This window comes from Panthera tigris, chromosome B1 (assembly GCF_018350195.1).
Source record: "Panthera tigris isolate Pti1 chromosome B1, P.tigris_Pti1_mat1.1, whole genome shotgun sequence".
NCBI classification, from domain to species: Eukaryota; Metazoa; Chordata; class Mammalia; order Carnivora; family Felidae; genus Panthera; species Panthera tigris.
In genome coordinates, this window is record NC_056663.1 from 57099280 (window position 1) to 57111974 (window position 12695).

General features: G+C 37.7%; 1 long non-coding RNA gene and 1 pseudogene across 1 annotated transcript in view; both read left to right on the forward strand.

The window, feature by feature from the left end:
* The first annotated feature begins 10869 nt into the window (after window positions 1–10869).
* Window positions 10870–11470, forward strand: LOC122238065 (annotated as a pseudogene).
* A 157-nt stretch (window positions 11471–11627) lies between these two features.
* Window positions 11628–12695, forward strand: part of LOC122237640 — a 57343-nt gene continuing 56275 nt past the window's right edge. Inside the window, exon 1 of the long non-coding RNA XR_006216226.1 lies at window positions 11628–11733. This is a non-coding gene — a long non-coding RNA (uncharacterized LOC122237640). The remainder of the gene's footprint in view (window positions 11734–12695) is intronic.

Sequence of the window (12695 nt, forward strand, 5' to 3'; positions counted from 1 at the left end):
ATGTGAGTTGAAAATAATAAGCTTCTTGGAAAAATGTATTTTCTTTTACTGATACAGGATTGAAAACATGAGAAGACCCTTGAGAAACTTCATATCATGCTAATAGAGACAATGAAGGGCAGAGGTTACAGGTGTAGACACTAGATCCCCACTAAGAAGTTTCTTATCTGAGATTGATAGACACCAGGGTTAGTCATGAACCTCCCTGTATCACATCCTCTATATCCTATAAAATAAGAATACCACTACCTCACGGGACTTTTTGCAGGGTTAGATGGGTAGGAGACACAGTTCAGATGGTAGCAATGACCCTTTTAGTACATTGCCATGCTTTGGAATAGAGGCCATCAGGTGAACTGTGGACCTCAGCAGGATGGTTTAAACCCAACGTTTAAGCTGTTTATTCAGACAGTTAATCATTTCAGAGGAAAACAGTGATCAAGATGCTTCGCATATTCTGATGTTTTGGTTTTAATGACAAAATGACCAACTTTTATACAACCTCTGGAGAGGTCTCTAAGAAATGCATACTGACCTTATCAGTGTATCTTTGCAGGTTAAGAATTACTAAGACAAGACTCTCTCCTCATCTCAGAACCAACATAACAACAGCAAAGACATTTATATTTTCTTAATACCAGTGGATCTATCACAGGGAAAAGTGCTACTTGCATGCTCTGTTGGTAGGTTAAAAACAATTAATACTTTCTTCCTAAAAAACATATTATACTGCTCACGTTTCCAGATGAGTATATAAGAACATGTTTAATCCATAAAAAATGGAACTATTATATACCAGCAATAATATTACGTGTTTCTATTTTATAGCTTTTTTTAAGTACCTTATATTTTATACACATTGACCAGTAAGCCATTATTTAATATTTTATATGAAAATTTATGAGCCAAAATTCTAATAAAATAAAAATGATTACTATTTTATTCTAAAGGATTATATATATATATATATATACATATATATATATATACACACACTATAATTTCATTCTATTTGCTTATTTATCTTTTTTTTATAAAAGTTCTTTTAAGAGATACAACAAAGATACATAGAATACAGCAAGAGAACTAATTAGTAGACAGAAAATTTTACTTAAAATTTTGACTTTGTACATACGTTTCCCTCACCCTGGTAAACTCTTTGCCTTACTTTTACCTTTACCTTCAGGTTCTAGTTGAGGCTGAGTAACTTGCATTATAACAGGCACCACATACATATCTAAACTAGAAATTAACTTTCTTGATGAAGCTCTACCACATGACAGTTAACAACAAATAAATAAATAAATAAACAAAACTCACAACACAATGGAAAACTAAATTTCTAATAAAATATCCTTTCAGAATTTGGAAGGAGTTTCCAGTAATTATAATTATCAACACCGTGGGGCTGAGTTGGAAATTGAGAAATATATCAATACCTTCCTTATGGCATGCCCAATTTTTAGGTCAAAATGAAGGCTCCATGCTTGGTCTGCATGAAATAGAAAAGTAACAGCCATCTCCCTTTCAGGATGATGCCACTGTTTAAGGTAGACAGATGCACTGCTGCTTCAACCCTCATTTTCATCATGGTAACACACTGAGTTACACATTATAAAGGCATATTATTTCTAATAAACACCACTCTTTTTGGCAGAAACAAGAAGAAATCTGTTGGCAAAGCATGCTAGGAGTTTTAATTTTGAAGACACTTCATTAGTTAAAAGTGATGGAGAACGAGGCTGCTGGCGAAGAAGCCTTATACCTTCGTCTACTAGAATAAAAGCGCAACGCTGTATTACATAAGACAAAAGTCTACTGGACTTAGGGTTTTCTGCTGCATTTTAGCCACCACTGTAGCTATAAATCTCAGAAAAAGATTCAATCGTCATCCCAGTGTCATTCAGAAAAGCTACTAAATTATTAAGTAATCATACCATAGATGCCAAAATTACAGCCAATATACTAATCAATTTAATTCCTATATACTAGTTGCAAACAATCTTAAATTTAAAAATGCAATTTATAGCAACCTCAACCATGATATACTTGTCAATACATTAACACAATATTTTTAAGACCTGCACGCTGAAAATAGCAAATTATTGTGACGAGGAATTGAAAACCTGAAAAAAAGAAAAAAATACATGAGCTATCTTTCCTGTATTGAAAGACAATACTTTAAAGACATTTACTCTTGGGGCACCTGGGTGCCTCAGATGGTTAAGCCTCTGACTTCTTCGGCTTAGGTCATGATCTCAGGGTTTGTGAGTTCCAGCCCCCCATCAGGCTCTCTGCTGTCAGCACAGAGCCCGCTTCATATCTTCTGTCCCTCTCTATCTCGCTGCCTATCCTCCACTCATGCTATGTCTCTGTAAATTTTTTTAAAAAAATTAATTTAAAAAATAGACATTTACTCTTTAAATTGCTCTATATTTTCAATACAATCATATTTTTATCTGAATATTCTGTGGAGACTGGCCAGCTGATTCTACAATTTACATGGAAATCCAAAGGACTGAGAGCAGCTAATAAAATTTTGAAAATAAAGAGCAAATATTGAGTACTTAAACTAATTTCAAGACTTTAAAATCTACAATAGGCAAAACAATATGGTATGGATATGGACAGACATTTACATCAAAGGAGTAGAAGAGGGTCCAGAAATATATCCACACACATCTGTGGTCAACTGATTTTCAACAGAATAAAGGTAATCAATACAGAAAAAATATTCTTTTCAATGAAGAGTTTTGGAGTGTCTGGGTGTTCAGTTTACGATGGCCTGCAGTTTTTCTCACAGTTTGGATAGGGTTATGCATATTGGCAGCAATGCCACAGAAATGGAGCTGTGCTCTTCTCATGGCATCCTATGAGTATAGTGTCAGTACATCTTCCCACCTTGATCAATTGGTGTGAATAGTGTCTGCCTGAATTTATTCACTATAAAGTTGTACATGTTTGCCTTTAACAAGTACCTTTCAGGGAGATACGTTAAGGCTATGTGAATATTCCATTTCTCATCACACTTCTTCCAATTAATTTTAACATCCATCCATCTTGCCTGTAACATATTACTGCAGGGTTTTCTTTATGGTGATTTTCTTATTAACCTCATTACTTCCATATTTAATAATTAGAGTTTACTTTAGGGAAAAGAGATTCTTCCCCATTTTTTTATTTATATAAGGATAACTAAGTGGTGTTTATCTTATAAGAATCTAATATTATAATTATTAATTTTTTGATCCTATTATTCCAGCTTCGACCATTGGAAACTTCCAGGTTGATTCCTGTATCTTTTCAACATGCCCCCATCATTTCTGAGCACTTTCTTACTTGCTGGCCCCATAAGATGTTTCAGGTTCATGGTGGACTTGCCCTGCCCTAGGACTGAAACTAAGTATTTCTTCAAAGAATCATGGCACTTAACAGGATTATGGTGTTAACAAATACAACCAGGGTCCTACATTTATTTATTGCTTCTGAGGTATCACTGCATTTAGTCTCAGCAGGCAAAACTAGGGCATATATGTATGTATGCTAACACATATTTATACATCTATTTTATCTTGGTAAGTAATATTTATATATTAAAAAATAGACAAACCTGTATTCATACCAGTACTGACAATACCAATGTGACTCCACAAGGTTTATTCTACTCTTCCATCTTTCCACTTGTTCCCTGGAAATGGGAAAACTGGCTCTCATTAGCCATAATACATTTTCTTAATAATTTAATCATAGTTGGGGCGCCTGGGTGGCTCAGTCGGTTAAGCACCCGACTTCGGCTCAGGTCATGATCTCACAGTCCGGGAGTTCGAGCCCCTGTGCTGACAGCTCGGAGCCTGAAGCCTGCTTCAGATTCTGTGTCTCCCTCTCTCTCTGCCCCTCCCCTGCTCATGCTCTGTCTCTCTCTGTCTCAAAAATAAATAAACACATTAAAAAATTTTAAAAAATAATTTAATCATAGTATACACATAAACTGGTTTCAGATATGCTCATATCCCTGTGAGGATCATATTTACTAACTACAGTACATATTGTTTTGGGTTCATTTTCCTCTGACTTTACAATATACAGTAAAAATATTTTCCAACATCACTTTTTCCTCCCCAACCCTTTGAATATAATGATGTTCCAGTTACAAGATTGACTTGTGTGTTACAGAGTTCATTCCATTTGGGCTTCCTCCATAAACTGGTTAATTTTCATTATTTACTTTGGGATATATGACACAATACCATGGTTGTAACAACCAGAGATATAAAGAAGAAACTCCAAGAAGTGTCTCCACCTTCTCATGTCTGTTATCTCATTCTTGTTTCTCCACTATTTCCATCCATCCCTGACAACTCTCTGTAGGTAATTAATATTTAAAGTTTCTGATATTTTTCTTGCATTCTTCTGAACAATATCACTCATACTACTTTGTAGTTTTCAGTGTATAGATTTTGTGTTTCGTGTGTCAAATTTTTATTTCTACGTTCTTTTATGCTATTATAAATAGAACATTTAAAAATTTGTCTTTAGATTTTTTTGTTTATAATAAAGACAATTGATATTTTGTATATCAATCTGTATTTTTATAAATATACATGATCTTAAAATCATCTAAAATTCTAGTAGCTATTTTGTAGATGCCTTAGTATCTACTTTCATAATTATATCACCTGCAAATAAAGTTTTATTTCTCCTTTCCAACCTGTCTTTTCCTTTTTTGCCTTACCATACCACCTAAGATTTCTAGTAAATCATGGCACAGAATTGGTACAGGTGCAAACACTTGTTTTATGAAATCTCTGGATTGTGTTTTGTTCTTTTAAATATTACTGGTTTTAGTAAATAATTATCTTGCCTGGATTTCAAATATGAAATATCTTCCCCAATAATGTAAAACTACAGATCCTTACTCTGTTTTTTGTTTATTTGTTTAAGACTAGCCCTCCTAGCTGTCTCTCCTGTGTCTATATTGTTTACCAGTCAGTAATTTCGGCAGTGATTATGCAAAACATTAATGCCAATAAGGCTTCCAACATACATCCTCTGAGTTGATTGTGGGTTAAGGGTCACATTCAATAGTTCAACAAGTTTGCAAATTTCCTCAAGCTTCCAATTTTCTCTGTGTTATCTGGGGTCTCCACCCTATATCCAGTTACTAGTTAGCCAGAGATATATAGAGAATTTATTAACTCACTTTCTATGGCCCTTCCAAAATAATGTTTTAGCTGCTCTATCTGACACACTGAAATGAGTCTATCCCCTCCAGCCAGAAAGAGGGCATGTTTCTGAACCCGAGCTGGGAGTAAGGTAGCAAACTGAGAAATCATCAAGACAAGAAAGCCACAAACATCTCACCAGCAGTTTTCATATGTAATTGCTTCTCAACTTCTTGTCACCTTTGGTTGATTTCTAGTGCACTGATTTTTTTTTAATTGTGTCCAGTTTTACACTTCTTTTGAGGGATTTGCTCCACTTCCTCACACTTCCACTATTTTTAAATCAAAGAATTGTGTTCATTAATAGATAACAATAAGAGAATAAAGAGAAGATATGTGCAACATATCCAACCAAGGACTTACTCAAATGTAGTTCTGCCTAATATGGTGGGACCACAAGAAAGAGAATAGTTGCAACATTACAGCCCCACTCATGATGTCCCTGAAGGATAATGGAGAAGAGAAATCTTTTCTGCGTGCAGATATCTGACAAATAATCTGGTGTTTACGTTAAATTTGCCTTTAAGACAAAATGACTAGAAGTACAGATTTATACTGGTTCATTTTCTAGGTGGTAACTATATTATTCAGGGTTCTCTAGAAAAACAGAACTAATAAAATGGGTGTGTGTGTATGTGAAACACACAGATACATATATGGAGAGAAAGAGAGAGATTTATTTAAGGAATTGGCTCACTAGATTATGAAAGTTGGCAAGTCCAACATATGTAGGGAGAGTGGAGAGGTTGGATTCCCAGAAAGAGTTAATTTTTCAAAATTGAGAGAAGGTCAGTTTTTGTTCTTTAAAGGCCTTCAATTCATTGGATAAGGCCCACCCATGTTACAAAGGGAACTACTTCCCTCAAAATCACATTTAACCTATTTAATGTTAATCTTATCCAAAAAAACTCCCTCACAGAAATATCCAAAATAATGTTTTTCCAAATATCTGGGTACTATGGCCTAGCCAAATAGATGCACAAAAATTAACTCTTACAATAAGAGACATGTAAGTGATGTAACTGAAAATTTGGTAACAAGTAGGTCTGAGGAAGAGATATTTTGATAGATTTTTAAGAATGAGTAGCAAGGTATTTACGCCCATATAAATACACTCAAACTGGCAACCCTGCAGAGGTAGGTGTTGATAATCTTATAAACAAGATGAGCCCGAAGACAGCAGCATAGGCAAATAGCAGTCAAAAGTGGCAAGTTTATTAAATTGAAATTCTTCATAACAGAAGAAGGAATGTTTATCCTCAGTGGACTAAACATTTTCTGTAGTTTTAGGGGGTTTCCAGATTGCTCTTGAGAACCACCTTCTTTAATGCTTCTGACTGACTTCATTGGTCACTTGCAAAGTGTTGTGTAAACCTCTCCTTTCCTGTATTAAAGTCCTTATACCTAAAATAAATAGCCCTGCCTTTGATTTTTTTCCTCTTATGTGTCCTTTTCCTGTACTTTTCTTTTTTATATAGTAGTTATTTATTTATTTAGAGAGAGACAGCACATGTGCACAAGGAGGGGGAGGAACAGAGAGAGAGAGAGAGAGAGAAGGAGAGAGAATCCCAAGCAGGCTCCTCACTGTCAGTACAGAGCCTGACTCAGAGTTTGATCTCACAAACTGCAAGATCATGACCTGAGCTGAAATCAAGAGTCCGATGCTTAACCATTTGACCACCGAGGTGCCCTTCTGTACTTTTCTTAAACTTTCTGCATTGGAGGCATCTCTGCCAAATGAGGAGAATGTGAAAGGAAGGTGACATAGCTGGTCCTGTCTGTAAGCCATCAGTATCCATAGTCTTCTAAAGAATTTTGGTCAAGACCTCAAATGTTTTCTAAATAATTCTCTAATTTTATTGAAAATTTTAGGCATTTCTCTTAATTACAGAAGATTTAGAAGAACTTTAATTAAAAAAAAAAAAAAAAAGCTTCAGTGGGGCTATATTCAACGGTATGACTTCTTTTGTAATCATTGTTTTTTTCACCAGACACAAATATTTGTATTTGCCATATAGCTAGATAGATACAGTTTGCAACTAGGGGTAATTTTGCCCTCCAGAGAAAAATTTAGCAATGTCTAGAGATAGTTTTAATTGTCAGAATTAAGGGTAAAAGGGTTGTGTTACTGGCATATAGTAGGCGGAGGACACAGATGCTGTTAAACATCATACAGTGCAAAGGACAGCCCCAAGACAAAGCATTCTCCTGTCCAAATGTCCATAGTACTTAGGTTGAGAAATCATAACCTAGATTCTTACAAGGATGATATAATTATTCCTAATTTAGGGATAATTAAACTAAGGTTCAGTGAAGATAACTTATGATCTACAGTTATACAACTACTAAGTAAAATAATCAGACTTTTGTTCTTTTCACTACATGGATTACATCTAAACCTACTATTAAGGAAGGTTGTTTTTACCAGCTGCTAAGTGAGAAAATTTTAGAAATGCCAGACTTCACACTATATTTAAAGTGCAAAGGATAAGAGACAACTTGTGCTGCAACCTTTGAAAACTACATGTAGTCTTGCCCATAAAAATGCTTTCTTGCCAGTGATACAGAATAATTTTCACTTTCAGACCTATTTTTCTGAACAGAATTATCTGGTTCAGTGTAGAAATACCCTGCATAAGTAAATGAATGTATTTTGTGACTCAATTTTATCCTTGGAAACTAAACTTTATATCATTCTCATGTGTCCTACAAATTAATGATAATCGTTTTGTAATGATCACTCTAAAATTAGTAACATGTCTATACATATTTTCTAGATATTCCATATATATTCTTGTAATGAGCTGAACTGTGTCTCCCCAAATTTCATATGGTACAGTCTTTAATCCCTAGTACCTCAGATTATGACTGCATTTGGAGATGGGCCATTAAAGAGGTAATTAACTTATACTGACGTCATTAGTGTGGGCCCTGATCCAATTCAACTTATGTCATGGTAAGAGGAGGCTGGGACATAGAGACACAGAGGAAAGCCCCTGTAAGGAGACAGAAAGAAGATGGCTGTCTATTGGAGGAGAGAAGCATCAGAAGAAACCAACCCTGCTGAAGCCTTGATCTAGGACCTCTAGCCTCCAGAACTATGAGAAATAAATTTCTGTTGCTTAAGCCACCTATTTTGTGACTTTATTATGGCAAACCTAGCAAATTAATCCACTCCCCAACAACACTTTACAGATCCATTTATACTTCAGATGAAATACGTGACTATTAGCACATTCCCAAATAATCCTACATAATTTTCCTCACTCTCATAATCATTGTCTCCCATTCACAAAACCCCAGCATGTTGTCTGTTGCCAACTAACATCAGCGACATTGGAAAATGGCAAAATCGGTAACCATCAACCATGTTTCTGTGCTAGTTGACCCTTAGGTCAAAGACAAGCAGATGTTTAGATGAAGGTGGAAAGAGTAATTTTTCCTAATAATTAGCAATAATCAGTATAAAACCTCAAAGAAAAATGACTCTGTGACTCAAGACAGGCTCTGGAATTAATATACCACCCTCTAAGTGGCAAATGATCACTAATACTTGTTCTACCAAAAATATCTTTTCTTCATCAGTATCTTTGTCTTTTAAGATTTATTAAAAGAGTGAAATGGACTTTTGAACTATTACAGACAAAGGATAACCTCTAGGCTATTAGAACTAAAGAGTATCTTTTTGTTTTACAAAAGTGGTTTTTTTTTTTTTTGAAAACTTTAATTCTAATAGGATTTTCTTTTTTTTTCTAAAATTTAATTAGTAAGACAATATTTTATGACTGATACATTTACTGTATCTAGTACTTTTTGAAAACAAATTAAAAAGTTTAGACAAAGTAACTTCTAGTCACATAGAATGTTTAAAATGTTAACTGTGAATAAACCAACTGATAACTTTAGAATGACAATTAAATACTAGTTCCATGAATTTTCTTGGTATGTTTTAGGTTAGAGCTTATGTGCTTTCTATACAAAAAAAAAAAAATTACTTCCTGAGTTTGAGTAATATACCAGCTCATGATTGTGAAATGAGTCAAATTGTTGCTAAACCAAAATTAGAAAGCTATCAAATGTACTTTGGAATAATATGACAAACCATCACTTAATCTGGCATAAGCAAAAACTGGTATAAGAAAACAAATTAATACTGGACAAAACTCATAGTATATCTAAAAACTAATTTTATTCAGAGACTTACATATGTCCAAAGTCTTTATGTGACACTGTCCAAAAAACTGCCTAAATTTTCCACGAAATCTTGCTATTTCCACAAGCTCATTTTAAACTCTCATTCAGTATATATTCAGTATCTGCCAACAATTTCTCCTCCCTGTAAGAGGATAATTGCATGTGATTTTAGATGGTATTAACATTCAACACTCTCCTGTATTCTTTTTACTCATTTCCTTCTCCTAAGATACAGTATTCAGGTCTCCCAAGTGCCAACACTTGACCTCGTCCAAGTCAGATTTAAAACATGTCTTCCACAACAACAAACATACCCACCCCTATTTTCACAATTTCAGTCACTTTTTGCCTGGTTATATTTTCTACTTCTGTAACTTCTCTATTGCCTCTCAAATTTCTTCTCATTTTTGTAACTGATACCACAAGACACTTAAGGCCAAGTTTTCTCTCATAAGTCAAATACAGTCTAACATTTTTTTTTTTTGAGAGCGAGAAGGAGAAAAAGAGAAAGAGAGAGAATCGTAAGCAGGCGCAACATCCAGCATGGAGCCCAATTCAGGATTCGATCTCACCACCATGAGATCATGACCTGAGCTGAAATCAAGAGTCAGACACTCAATCAAGACAGCCGTCCATTTGCCCCATCTAACACTAAATTTCATACATTTGTGGTATCAGAAATAATTTTAAACTCAAAACATTCATGCCATGAAAAGAATAAAAATGGCATAAATTCTCCTCCATTACAAATACTAACTAAAGACTATAAAAATATAACCATGCCAACCACCATAATTATAACGTTTTTAGTATTTCAGAATTTCACTAATCTGATTATACAATATTTGGTACCTAAAAATACTTTAAAGCTTATTAAAAACAAATGAAAAGGCTACTTGTTTCAGCTTATACGGTATTAATTAAGTAGGAATGAGCATTGTTCCCATCTCAACAGAAGGAAAAAGCTAGAGAAGCAAAAATTAACGATTTTCATTTAACCAGTCAAGGAACTGAAGTTACAGGGAAAATAATAAAGAATCCAACATGTACAGCCATGATGACTGGTGATTTCCAAGTATTAAGTCCGTTTGCATAAGGAATCAATCTGAAAGTGAGCCCTTCTTCAGAGCCACTCCAGAGAACAAATCCAAACTGGAGGGGCTTCTTGCCCAAAACTCAATGACTGGTGAGTACAATCATGTGGCCTCCTAGGAGTCTACCTGCAGCCACATGAACACCCTCCACCAAAGGCCATAGGCCAACCTGCCACTTCTCCCTGGCCTTACTCCATGCCATCGATGAGGCTGTCTTCAAGTACATCTGTGAGACCTGCACGATCCAGGCAGGTTGGAACTGTGTTAGCATGGAGCTAGCCCTTCCCAAGGGACCTGTCAGCTATCCAAGCACATCTCTTTCCTATTTCAGGGAACAGATCTAGCTTATCAATCCCTACATGGGCAAAGAGATAGTCCAGAACTTCATGGTGCTGATGTTTGCCACCAGGATCTTTGGCCCCATTTGGAACTAGAGTAACATAACTCTTACCTGCAAGGTGTCTTTCAGCATTGAAGGCCACAGGGGGCTACTTCGATGCCCTTGGCATCATCCTACCCGTGACGCAGAACCACCTCCTGCGGATGCTGTATGTGGCAGCCATGAAGAAGCCTGGCTCCACCAACTCAGAGGACCTCCGCAATGAGAAAGTCAAAGTGTGGAAACGTATCTCATAAGTACTGGAGAACAATGCGGTCCTGTACACGTGTGTGGGGAACCCCACGGAGAGATGAGGCCATCAAAGGGTACTTGGACGACTCCACAGTGCACCGTGGGTTCACCATTTCCACCTTCGCCATGTAGAGAACAAAGAGGTAGGACGGGGTGTCGTTTTCCCACCCTGTGGCAGATTCCCCAGTGAGCACAAGGCTGAAGGGGCGGCAGCAGTTCCGAAAGGTAGCCTACAACAGCTTCTAGCAGCACTACAAGCCCAGGGAGGCCACACACATCAAAACGATGAAGAAAAAAGCCGAGCAGGTTCTTTCAACCCCGAGGAGTAGGCGCTGGACCAGACTTTCGGCAGGAACCGGAAGAGCCCGAACGCGCCTGAGCCCTCCTCCTGAACGGCGTCTGTGGGCCCCTCCTGGCCCCCCCGTGATGTACTTTACGTGCAGTGAATCGCTCCAGAGGCCGGCGAGTCTTCACGCCACTGCCGCACAAGGTCGCAAAAGCAGCCCCGGCCCATCGCCTACATTTTTGGCAGCCGAGGCCTGCAAACAGAGGCTGGTGGACGGCTGGGCTTTCAGTACTCGGACACCTCCAGGTAAGTTCATGTGCACAAGTTTCCCTGCCCCCTCGTTGTATTTGTCTGTCTGTGTCCTTCTTACTTTCCTACCTCCAAACCCCACTTTGAGAAGACTTCAGGACCATGGGTCTCAGCCTCATATTCGCAGCCCCTGGCCAACCCTGCCTGCCCCTTGCAGCTGCTGCCCAAGTCCAATTACATTCAACTACTGAGCACTGAGATTGGTGCCAAGACTGCCCCTGCCGGCTCAGCCTGAGCCAGTCTTTGCCCACGGGACTAAGCCCCAATGGAAGGAAAAAGAAGAGAAGCCCTTCCGTCTATCCCAGGCTTCTCGGCCAGAACAGGATGAAAGAAGCAACAGGCAGGGATAGTGGGTGGGGCTCAGTGGGGCAGTGGCCAGCTCACATCCCTGTTGGCTGTGGGCAAGCTCCTCAGAAGGCTAGGGAAGAGGGGAGAGCATCCACGTGAAGGCGCTTACCAAAGGTCCTGAGAGGACTCCTGGAGACACCGCAGCCTCAGTACCACACGGTATTCCTGATGACTAGTTGGAAAAGATCTTCATGCTGTCCAGCAATCCGTGTGTCTGGGGCTACCTGGATATCTCTCTGACCCAGCAGCTCCCTGCCACCACTCCAGCCTTCCACTCAGTCGCCACCCCCACCTCATCCCAGATATAGGTGGCCCCCTTGCTGCTGGAAAAGCAGAAGCAGTCGCTGGGATGCCCCATTTCAATCCTTGACGTTAAATCCACACACTGAAAAAAAAGCAAAACAAAAACAAGAGCAAAAACAAAAGAAAACACTTTTTTTTCTTAAACATAGTTTCAAATAAGACCTATGTGACTGTAAAATATAACTTTTAGATGGAAATCTGTGTTGGTTGTAACAGGACCTCCCCAGGTGTAATCTGAAACCAGCCCCTGTACTCAGAGGGCAGGGAGAGACCTAAGAAACAGGCAGGTCAGTTACTAGTTAGTAGAT